Source organism: Alosa pseudoharengus, unplaced genomic scaffold (assembly GCF_046254945.1).
Source record: "Alosa pseudoharengus isolate Yale_2024_CS ecotype anadromous, Long Island Sound unplaced genomic scaffold, YU_APseudo_1.1 YU_APseudo_1.1_scf_4, whole genome shotgun sequence".
NCBI classification, from domain to species: domain Eukaryota; kingdom Metazoa; phylum Chordata; class Actinopteri; order Clupeiformes; family Clupeidae; genus Alosa; species Alosa pseudoharengus.
This window is the reverse complement of record NW_027468774.1, coordinates 27,275,126-27,285,828: the sequence shown is the minus strand read 5'-3', so window position 1 is coordinate 27,285,828 and position 10,703 is coordinate 27,275,126.

Here is a 10,703-nt window from a genome sequence, read left to right as displayed (position 1 = left end):
CTACCATATTTTCCGGACTATAAGTCGCATCAGTCAAAAAACGCGTCATGAAGAGGGAAAAAACATAAGTCACACTGGACTATAAGTCTTATTTATTTAGAAATGTATTTCACAAAATCCAAGACCAAGAACAGACAGAGACTATGTAATTGGGCCAAAAAGATTAATGTTAATGAGGACGAAGGAGTGAATGGCAGCGATAACGAAGGCAGCCAAGAAGAGGGCCCGAAGGTAAAGCAATTTACAAAAGATTCACTGAACGAAAATGCTGATGTGGTACACCAAAATGTAGCTAAAAATGTGGAGAATACAATGCAATCAAGCATTTTGGGCGATGTGGAGTCACAAGCCGGCAGCAGATTAAATGCTCACGAGAGAGAGAAAAAGATGCGGTTTTAAAAGGATGTGTAGACGAAGGAGTGAATGGCGATAAGAGGGCCCGACGGTAATTGTAAAGCATTTTACAAAAGATTCACTGAACAAAAATGATGTGGTACATGAAAATGTAGCTAAAAATGTGGAGAATGCAATGCAATCATAAGCCGGCAGCAGAGCAAATGCTCGGCAGGCTACCTCTGAGAGAGCGAGAGAGAAAAAAAGATGCACGTTTTAAAAGAACATGCTAACTTTCAACGACGCTATAATAAGAAAGCTACCCTTAACCTGCCACAAGAGATGTGCAAAACTCCTTTGTTTTATTGGATAAAGATCTGACCTGTCAGCAGGACAAAAATTCCATCTACACCTGAAGTGATCATAATGATCTGACCTCCAGGTTGGGACATATTGAAGATGACCATATATTGTACCAAGATGGCAGCGAGTGTTTGCTCAAGATTCATGGTGATTAACGTTAAATGTCATAGTAGGCTTTCTTCTTCTCCTAAGACGCAAACCTATATACAGCAGATGGTCTCATAGTAAGACACTCGAAATTAGCTTGGGGGGTACACATGATTTTGGTGCTTTTTTTTGGCTCAGTGACAGATAGTATTTAAATTTGTCCCTCACTCTCCCTTACATCTCATGTGCCATCTCTCCCCTCATACTCCATTCCCACTGTGAAAAGGTTTGGTCACACAATCCAAAGGTCACACAATCCAAAGGAGTTAATTCTGGCCCGGTTGAGGGACATAATGAGGAAATGCACCAACAATTGATTTACTGCATCATTGCTCCTCGCAAATACCGGAACAGACACCTGAAGTATAAATGCAAATCCTCTATATCTGCATCTCATAACAGTCAGCAAGCACACCTAGTTCCCTCACAATTACATAAATATGTGAAAATGTACATGTTTGCCATTGGAAAAAAAGGAATAAGATTATGAGAGTAGAATCCACCACTGTACGGGAAATGTCAGCGTTCCAGTTTTCTGATTTGTCAATCGCTTCCTTATTGTGGCTAATTTTAGACCTCCCTTTGTGTGCCACTGTCTGATTATCTACTCTGTCATCCTCTCCCTACGCTCCCCTGGAGCCTGTGAACTCATATCTCTGTGTGTGTGTGTGTGTGTGTAAAGTGCATGTGTGTTTGATTGTGTGTGATTGTGTGTGTGTGTGTGTGTGTGTGTGTGTGTGTGTGTGTAAAGTGCATGTGTGTGTGTGAAATATTTCATTTTAAGTGCTTTGGGAACAATGTACTGTAGCACAGTTCCTCAGTCACAGCAATAACAAATAATTGAGTTTGCAACATGAAGAGGGAAGTGATAAAGAGTATAAGTATAAGTATATATACTCTTTTGATCCCGTGAGGGAAATTTGGTCTCTGCATTTATCCCAATCCGTGAATTAGTGAAACACACTCAGCACACAGTGAACACACAGTGAGGTGAAGCACACACTAATCCCGGCGCAGTGAGCTGCCTGCAACAACAGTGGCGCTCGGGGATCAGTGAGGGGTTAGGTGCCTTGCTCAAGGGCAAGGGGTTCGAACCGGCAACCCTCCGGTTACAAGTCCGAAGTGCTAACCAGTAGGTCACAGCTGCCACAGAAGAAAGGAAAGGCATTATGGTCATACAGACAGTCATACAGTCGTACAGTCAGACATACATACATACATACATACACAGTCAGACAGATAGAATTCTCCTTCACACTGTCACAGCTGAGCTTCTCTACTGTACTGAGTGACAAATCCTGCATGGCTGCAACACAGCATCAGATGATAACTGCTCCTCAAATCGTCTTGCACACCTCTGTCCCCCACACTTACACAGCTACACCGAGCCTAACTTTCTCCACACATGTAATCCCACACCCCCTCCTCTCTCGGTCACAATAACGTTCTTTGTGTATAATTACGTGTTCCTGGCTGATGTGGCGACCCCCATGGGCTGCCTGTCTCTCTGTGGGCGATGTTCTCTGCAGAGAAGAGAGGGGGCAGATGGACTGGGAAGGCGAAGCGAGGCCAGAGCAGAGCTGTTTGTGGAAACACCGGTGCTGAGTAAAAGCAGGGCAGTAGTAAGGGGGGTTGGCCCGCCCCGCCGTCACGTACGCCCTTATCCCAGGGACAACCCCTGGCAACCTCTTATGTGGGCCACCTTCCAACCTGTTCACCGTGAGCCCCGGGTAAAACCAAACAAAGACTAAAACAAAACAAAATCAAACAAACAAACAAACAAACAAACAAACAAGCTAACGCTGAAGTGAGTTCTGTGTGTGTCAGTCCGCTGAATGTGTAGAATGGAGAAGGCAATCTCACTACATTATCTGAGAAAGTGTGTTTTATAGTGATACGGAGTCAGGTACGGATCGCCAGGTACAGATCGCCAGGTTCAGCAGCTGCGCGTGTCTCTGTGGACGGACGGGCACGTGAGCCGGAGCGAGTGAGGGGAAATGGTGCGTTTGATTGCATCTGAATGCACATCTGTAGCAGCGCATGTTCGTTTGCTTGCCAGCGAGCTCGAACTAAGCAGCCGCATGCAAGCTAGGTGTGCTGTAATGCATGTGAGAATATGTTTAAGTGAATGGCTGTGTGCAGCTATGAGGGTGTTCGGGCAGGACTTTGACAAGAACAGTTAATGTAGAAATGCTGTTCCATTTGTGCAAGAGTAAGTGTAAGAGTGAGTGAGAGAGAGGGAGAGAGAGAGAGAGAGAAAGAGAGAACATCAGGGCTGCACTGTGTACCACAATCATTCCGTGTTGCTAGAGGGGTGAGCCTACATGCATGCCAATGTATGTGGGTGGGTGTGCTTCAGTGTGACAGAATATATTCCATATATGCCAAGCCCCTCACCAAATTCATTTCTCTCTTCTTCCCCTTTTGCCTTTTTGTCTCTCTCTCTATCTCTCTCTCCCTCTGTCAGTTCCTATGTCAAGACTGCCACTGCTCATGATGGATCATGCAATTGAAATGGCATTGACAGTGTAGTCTCGATATCCCCCCTGTCATTCATTGACTTCTCCTGTCTGCCTGTGTCTGTCATGCAGGTACATTCACTCCCCCGCTATCTCTCGCTCTCATCTGTCTCAATAAGCATAAAGCACTTTGCTTTTTCTTTGGAGAGCTCTTCAGCCGCTCCATGCCGTTCCCCATGCCACCTCCTACTCCGCCTCTTCACCTCTCCTCCTCTCTCTCTCTCTCCCTCCTCATCTCATTTCATCCCTCCATTGTGGGATTCAGGTTGCATCGAGGGCAGCGGCAATGCTGTGCAGTGCCGCGCTGCTCTGTGCCGGCTTCTCCGTGGGACAGCAACGGCACACGCGGCACATGACCACTGGAACTTAACCCGTCGGCGGCAGAGGGTGTCCCCCCCCCCCCCCCATCTCCAGTGCTGAGCTGCCGCCGTCTCCACGGCTGCTTCGGCCACTCGTTCCACTAGCCCTCCTATCCCAAACGCTATTCTCCCTTGCCCCAAACTCCCACTCGACCACCCCCCTCGACACAAATCCTGCAAAAGCAAGGCGAGAGAATGAAAAAAGAGAGAGGGATGCCTACTTACTGTCTTCCCTTTTTATCACTCTGTGCAGATCCCTCCTTGGTAAAATGGAGAGGATGACTGTGGAAGTATTAGCGAGACAAAATCCAACAGCCCGCAGAAAAGAAAAAAAAGAAAGAAAAAAAGAGAGGGGGAGGAGAGAGAAAAGAGACAGATAAAATAAAAAAATGAGGGGGAAAAAATCACCACGGCAATAGTCAGGCCCTTTGAAAAATCACATTTTACAGCGTGTCCGTCGATCCGAGTGGCACAGGGAGTTGGTGCATATCCTGGACAGCCAGGCGGCGTTTCAGTGGCTACTCAGTAGTAACACTTCTATTTCCTTTGCTGCCGACAATCGGTCTCTTCCCCCTCTATCTCTCTCTCTCCCTCTCTCTCTTCCTTTCTCCCTCCCTCTCTCATGCTCTCTCTCTCCCTCCCTCCTTCTCTAGCACGTTCAAACAGCCCTGATCTCTCTCCCTCTTTCAGCTGGTTGGTCGCTTTCTTTCACCCTCGTCCTCTCATCTCCCTCCCTCCATACCTGGCTTTCTCCACAGTGCTCTTGCCCCTCCCCCTCCTCCTCTATTCCCCATCTCTCTCTCTCTCTCTCTCTCTCTCTCTCTCTCTCTCTCACCATCAGCTTTCACATAGAGCTTTCCCTGCCTCTCTTCTCAGCGCTTCCCATTTCTTTGATGGTTTGAGGAGTTCTACACTCTTAGCTGATGAGAGGATTTTTGACACAAGAGACTTCAGCAGGGAACAGCAGGAGAGCATTAGAGTGTGCCGTGAAACAGCCGCACACCACACATATCACACCCAAGAACGTGAATGACAAGGAAACAGCACCGGCACAATGCAATTGTTTCACAAATAAATGAAGCAATTAAAGCCAAGGAGCAACACATGCCGTTGCAGTTTTTCCAATCATGAAGCTATTATTTTTCTCTCTCTTTTTCTCGTTCATACCCTTTAACAAACCAAAGCGTTTAATGTTTGAGGCTGCAGAGTGCACACAAAGCCAAACTGCCTTAAATATGAATTAAGAATGAGGGAGCTGTGTGCGAGAGGATGGGAGGAAGCACAGCTGCAATGCTTATTAGCATACACAGGGAAGGAGAGGCGGGAGGAGAGAGACAGAGAGAGAGAGAGAGAGAGAGAGAGAGAGAGAGAGATAGATGGGGGAGAAGGGGAGAGAGGGAGAGAGAAAACAAAAGGAGTGAGAGGTGAAAATAAAAGAACAGGCAGACAAATAAATGTCCACAGCAAATACAGATAAATAGATAGATAGATAAATACATAGATAGATAGATAGATAGATAGATAGATAGATAGATAGACTCAGACTCAAGAGAAAGACAACAAAAGGAAAATGGCAAAAGAGCATTGGGGGCAAACTGTAATGACCAATGTTCAGTAATTCTCATCATCTTGATCTGCTACTGAATGTGGGTTGCCACAGGCATCTGCTCAAAAAGGCCTCCCTCCGACCAACACACCCCTTTAATAGATGCTCGTGTACAAATCCTGGTATGCCAGCATCCGGTTGGATGAGAGTGCTTGTGCGTGCAAGTCCGCAAACACAAAAGGAAAGGCAGAATTCATCCATTGCACCTCTGGACTTGCATGCATGAAATATGATGTTCATGTGCAAATATACAGTTGTGTTTTGCCGGAGCGAGCGTGTGTCAGTATCGGTGACAATGACTGACTGCGACTGAATTGATGTCACATGCATGGTTTCTCACGAGAGCAGGGACTTGGGCAAAGGAATGTCTCTATGTGCATGAGTGAGAGAGAGAGCCAGGCTTGTGTGTGCAAACAGTAAGATTATATAATGAAACCTGAGAAGTGATGGTGTGTGTCTAATGTGTCAGTTTGCATGGCTTTGCATACAGAAGTGACTGCGTGAGATATACATGTATGTATGTGTGTGTGTGTATGTGTGTGTGCAAGGATTTGTGAGTGAACAAATGGACGACTGTCAGCTCGGATCTGTGTTGTGAACCCCCATGGTGCATTTGAATAAGAATTCGGGCCACACAATCATGCAAAAAATAAGTCCGAGGAAGAGATCACTTCCAATGCATTAATGCCAATGCCAAGCTCTTGGTTGCCTAAATATTTCAGACCAGCCCTGAAACAACTTGTAACAAACACATATTCTCATTAGAGCTTTGACCTCCGACACCTATTAAAATGCTTTTTGAAAAAGCATGGTCTCATCAAAGAGATGCAGTAAAGCTCCCTCCCTTGCCAATTCTCTCCATTTCACCACTGCACCAGACTATCGCCAATTTTATCAGTCTTCTTATCAAGACAGTCTTTTCACTGTCCAGTCATCATCTATGCTTAAGCTCTGATCTTAAACATTGATTTTTCTTTTTAAAAAAAAGACTGCCCATAAAGAGCCTTTGGGTTTATGTGTCAGGTTTTCATCAAGACATGTTGATGTATTATCTATGTTCAATGGACATGTTGCTCACAAACATCCTGTTTGTACTCACAAACACCATCTACCAAGGTTCACCAAACAGTGCTGATGGAGACCTACAGTATATGTCAAGTCAAACACCTTTTCGCATCGCTGTTTGCTCTCAACCCATCATCTGATCCCTCTTCCACCATTCACCCAATTCATTTCATCTCTCCACCCTGCTCGCTACACTCATCATTCAGCCCTTTGCCAACTCAGTCCCCCTCTCCTCACGCTGCGCTTGTTTCTCAGTGTTATGAATGGCCGTGTCTTTACCTTGCTTTCCCAGTGCTCTGCTGACTCAGCATCAGATGATCTGACAGGTGGCATCACACACAGATCTCTCCATCACTTCTCCCTCGGTGCGTCAGCCTGACCAGACATCTGTTTTGAATCGGTGTTCTCACAGAGGAAGAAGTCATTGAGAAAGTTTATGGATGAGAGGGAAAGAGAGGGAGAAAGGAAGTGACATAATGTCATGTCATACTACACCTCTCCAGGCAAGTCAAAGGAGAATGCAAATAAATCACTGTTTTACACCATTTACCATTTAGGCTCAAAGTAGCTCCACACTTCATTGGTAGACTTCCGAGGGCCCTGACATTTAAAACGAGACATTGAGAACTTTGAAAAAGCACTGGTAGTTTATTTACAGGACGATTTATACAGACAGTACCTTTAGGAAGTTTACCATTCGCCGCCATCTTGAATTTAGTCACGATAAGTCGAGCGACGAGTACGAATGAACAGGAATGATAAGGGATCAGATTCCAAAAATAATTCTGTGGAAATGCATGGATTTCAGTTGCTGCTACTGGAAGTGTGGAGCTACTTTGAGCCTCGTAAATGGTGTAAAACAGTGATTTATTTGCATGGCTAGCCCGATGCCCGAGGCACCTCCATTGAAAACCTGTTGGTAGCATCGGCTAATAGATTTCGGAGTGCAGGGGACAAGCCGAGATGAGCTATGAGACAAAAGTTTACACTCGGTATGTTTCAACACACTTTAGGTCAATATTACACCAAACTTCTCCTTTAAATATGACATGTGCTACCCTAACACCACCCCACTACTCCTACAGTCACTGGAAGATCTGACCTGCTGCCAAGCTCTAGGGAGCCATGAAACAACGGCCCTTCTCTGCGTCGCCACCTCTACACTCCCAACCCATTCATGTCAGGCTTGGGAAAGGGGATGGTTTTGGAAATTAGCCAAAATTTATGAAGAAGTCAGCAACAATTATTGTACTTCTTGGACTGAATTTGCTTGCATAGCAAAGGCCTCTGAATTAAATGTGAGTGGCTGATCCATCACTCTATGTATCTCTCCAGGATCAGACAGTCTTCAGAAGTAGGAGACCTTTAAAATGTCTTTAAATAAGTGCCCTATCCATCAGGATGTTTTCTATTTTTGTACAGTTTATGCATATGCATCCTTTTCTAGATGTGGTCTGAATTAGAGTTTGCAATACTAAAATCAATTACATTGTAACAGTTGTATTTCATTTTGATCTACACAAAATTTATAAATTCACCAAATGTACCTTGACAATTCAAATACCAGACTTTCATGGCATTTATGGCAAAAAAAAAAAATCTACTCAGCCACTCTCAGCTAAACACATATACTCTCACTGGAATCATATGGTACTGGTCCACTCACACTCCTTCGCTACAAAGAGACTCTCAAACAGGTAATACATCCTTTTGATCTTTTTCCACCGCTAGGGATGGATGAATGCGCCATGCAAGGAGTGGCTTTGTCAATGCAAATCTTAAGAGCTGAATGGCATTGTTATGTGGCAAGCGGTGTGAGGAAAGACGGGTAAAATGGGTAGAGGGATTACTGAATAATTTAAAGAGAGGATAGGACCGCGGGGCAAAGAAGACTCCGACCACTACAGGGTGCCAAAATGTTTGTTGCCAAAGTGCGAGGACATCACTTCATGCTAAGAAGCTCTTGTTGAGAAGTAGGCTGAGCAACTTGAGGTGTGAGCTGTTTATTTTTTTTTTTTTTTCATTGTTAAAGGGATCTGGGATGAGAGTGTCTGTCCTGAGAGACATCAGTCACTGAGTGTTTTATTTCTTTTCTTATCAGATCCCAAGCCGACCAAAGTGTTGGATACATGCCAGTCGTTTTGGCACTGAGTTGGTCTCAGCTTGAGCTGATGCCAGTGTCAGCAGTATTAACATGTAATATTGACAGGGGTAACATCATTGGTCAGGTAAATGTTTGACCCAGTTTTGACTAAATCCATCAGAGCAGCACTTGCACACTGATTGAATTGTTCCAGCAGGAATCCCAGCAGTGCTTATGTAAACAGCACAGTGAGTGCTAGCACTCGCAAGCTTTGGTTAGCATTGCTGTGGGATTGACATTTGATGGCCTGAAGTGCCGTTAAAGCCTTTCATACCATACCTTAGCAACCTGAAACTTAAGATGATTTTCTTGAGGTGCTGGTCCTCTGCCTGTGTCCTCATTATAAAAAAAAGGCTGCTCCACTTGGATTTACATTTAACCCTTCACTTTCCATGGACAAGACCGTAAAGTAGGTCATGGGCTGCCACAGACTGATGAACGAGTGGAGGCAGGAGAGGTTGGGAGCAGGGCAGGCTTGAAAGGAAGAGTATGAGTGAGGCTTAAGATAGACAAGGAAGGTATGAAGCAGGATTGGAACAGGGAAGAAGCAGAGAGTAAGCTGGGGTAGGGGTATTGGAAAGCATCTGATTGGGTAAAAGAAAGGCACGAAATTATGACCAGACAGAAACCCAGGCACATAAACCAGCGGGCAGTGGCCTGAAGGAGAGGGTAAATGGGGAAAAAAGTGTCAAGAAATGGGGCACACTAAAGATATCGTAGCAGTAGAGGAGAGCTGCTGCACGGGGATTCCAGGAGCTGAGAATAGAGCTCAGAAGAATGACGCAAGTAAAGGGAAAACGAGGATCTAGAGCGGGAGAGAACGTGTAGCCACAATAGAAGAGGAGGAATAGAAAAAGAAAAGGACAAATCTGGGACAGAGAAGCTTCATAATCAAGGGATCAAGTCAGTGATGATGTAGAATGGACCATATATGACATTGTGGACAATTCAGTTGTCAAAGGTATAAAAAGGGTGGAACTTTAACTTTAGCAACCAATTAAACAAAGCCCTTCTTTCTGTTCTCCTGAAACATTTGTTTGGCTGGACTGTTTATAGCTCGGACCGAGCCATGGTTCCCTTCCTATTTAGAGGGTCAAAGGGCTACTCAATTCAATAGTTGTAATAACCAATAAGGTTACTCAATATGTTTACATCATTTGTTGTTACAAGAAAGTAAAGGAGACCACACGTTGAGTCACACCCATAGTAGCATGATGGCACATCCATTTTAAACTATAAAACATAATCACCCAACCAAAAAATATTACTAGTTAGCTTAAACTGTTTTCTAACTATTGTAATAATTTCATATGAATATACTGTATCTAAAAATCTTTCTTTAAAACCTGTAAACAGATCATGTATGATAAAGTCCTTTTAAGGGATAGAAATTGCCATAATGACTGTTGTTTTCTATTGTTGTTATGCAGCATCAGACAATTTACACATATTTCTTAGGATGTTTGTAAGTTTTATCTCAAGGTGAAAGGAACAGCTATGCCAATTCCTAAGGGCAATAAGCAATGATAAGGACAAGGTAGTTGTAAGAGTGGAACACAGCATCAGGTATGAACAACAGTGAGAATGATGGTAGTGAGGATTAGTAGGACGAGAAAGTCAAGCAGTGAGGAGAATCTTTAACCAGGGACAGGCCGTTGGTTGTCGTGGAAGTCAGGAATCCGTTTCCATTACCCAGTCCATGTCTGGAAGATGGTCTAGCCAACGCATAAAGGGAAGGGTGCATTCACATACTAGGCAGGTGTTCTCCTACACATTGTACAGTAGACAAACCTTTACTATGTGTAGAATGATGTAAATGTATTCCTCTGAACTGTATAGTGCAGTAAGTGTGATGTTTACCTGTGCTTCAAAAAAGAAAGGACTGGTTGAGTTTCACCATGAATAGCAAGGGACATATCTAACGCTCAGTGAAGAGACGTTTTATGACATGAATCAACATTGGGTATTCAAAATTCATTCAGACATTTTTTTAAATCATTTTTGTTTTGTCATTTTTAATTAAATATATCCATGGATAATTACTCAATTTATCATTAATTATTTTTTTACATTGAGAACACGTGAAAAACTTTATACCCTGTGGCCGTAGTCATTAATAAATGACTGTAGCCTACTCCAAAATAAAGGTCAAAGGTCAATTTTGGAAA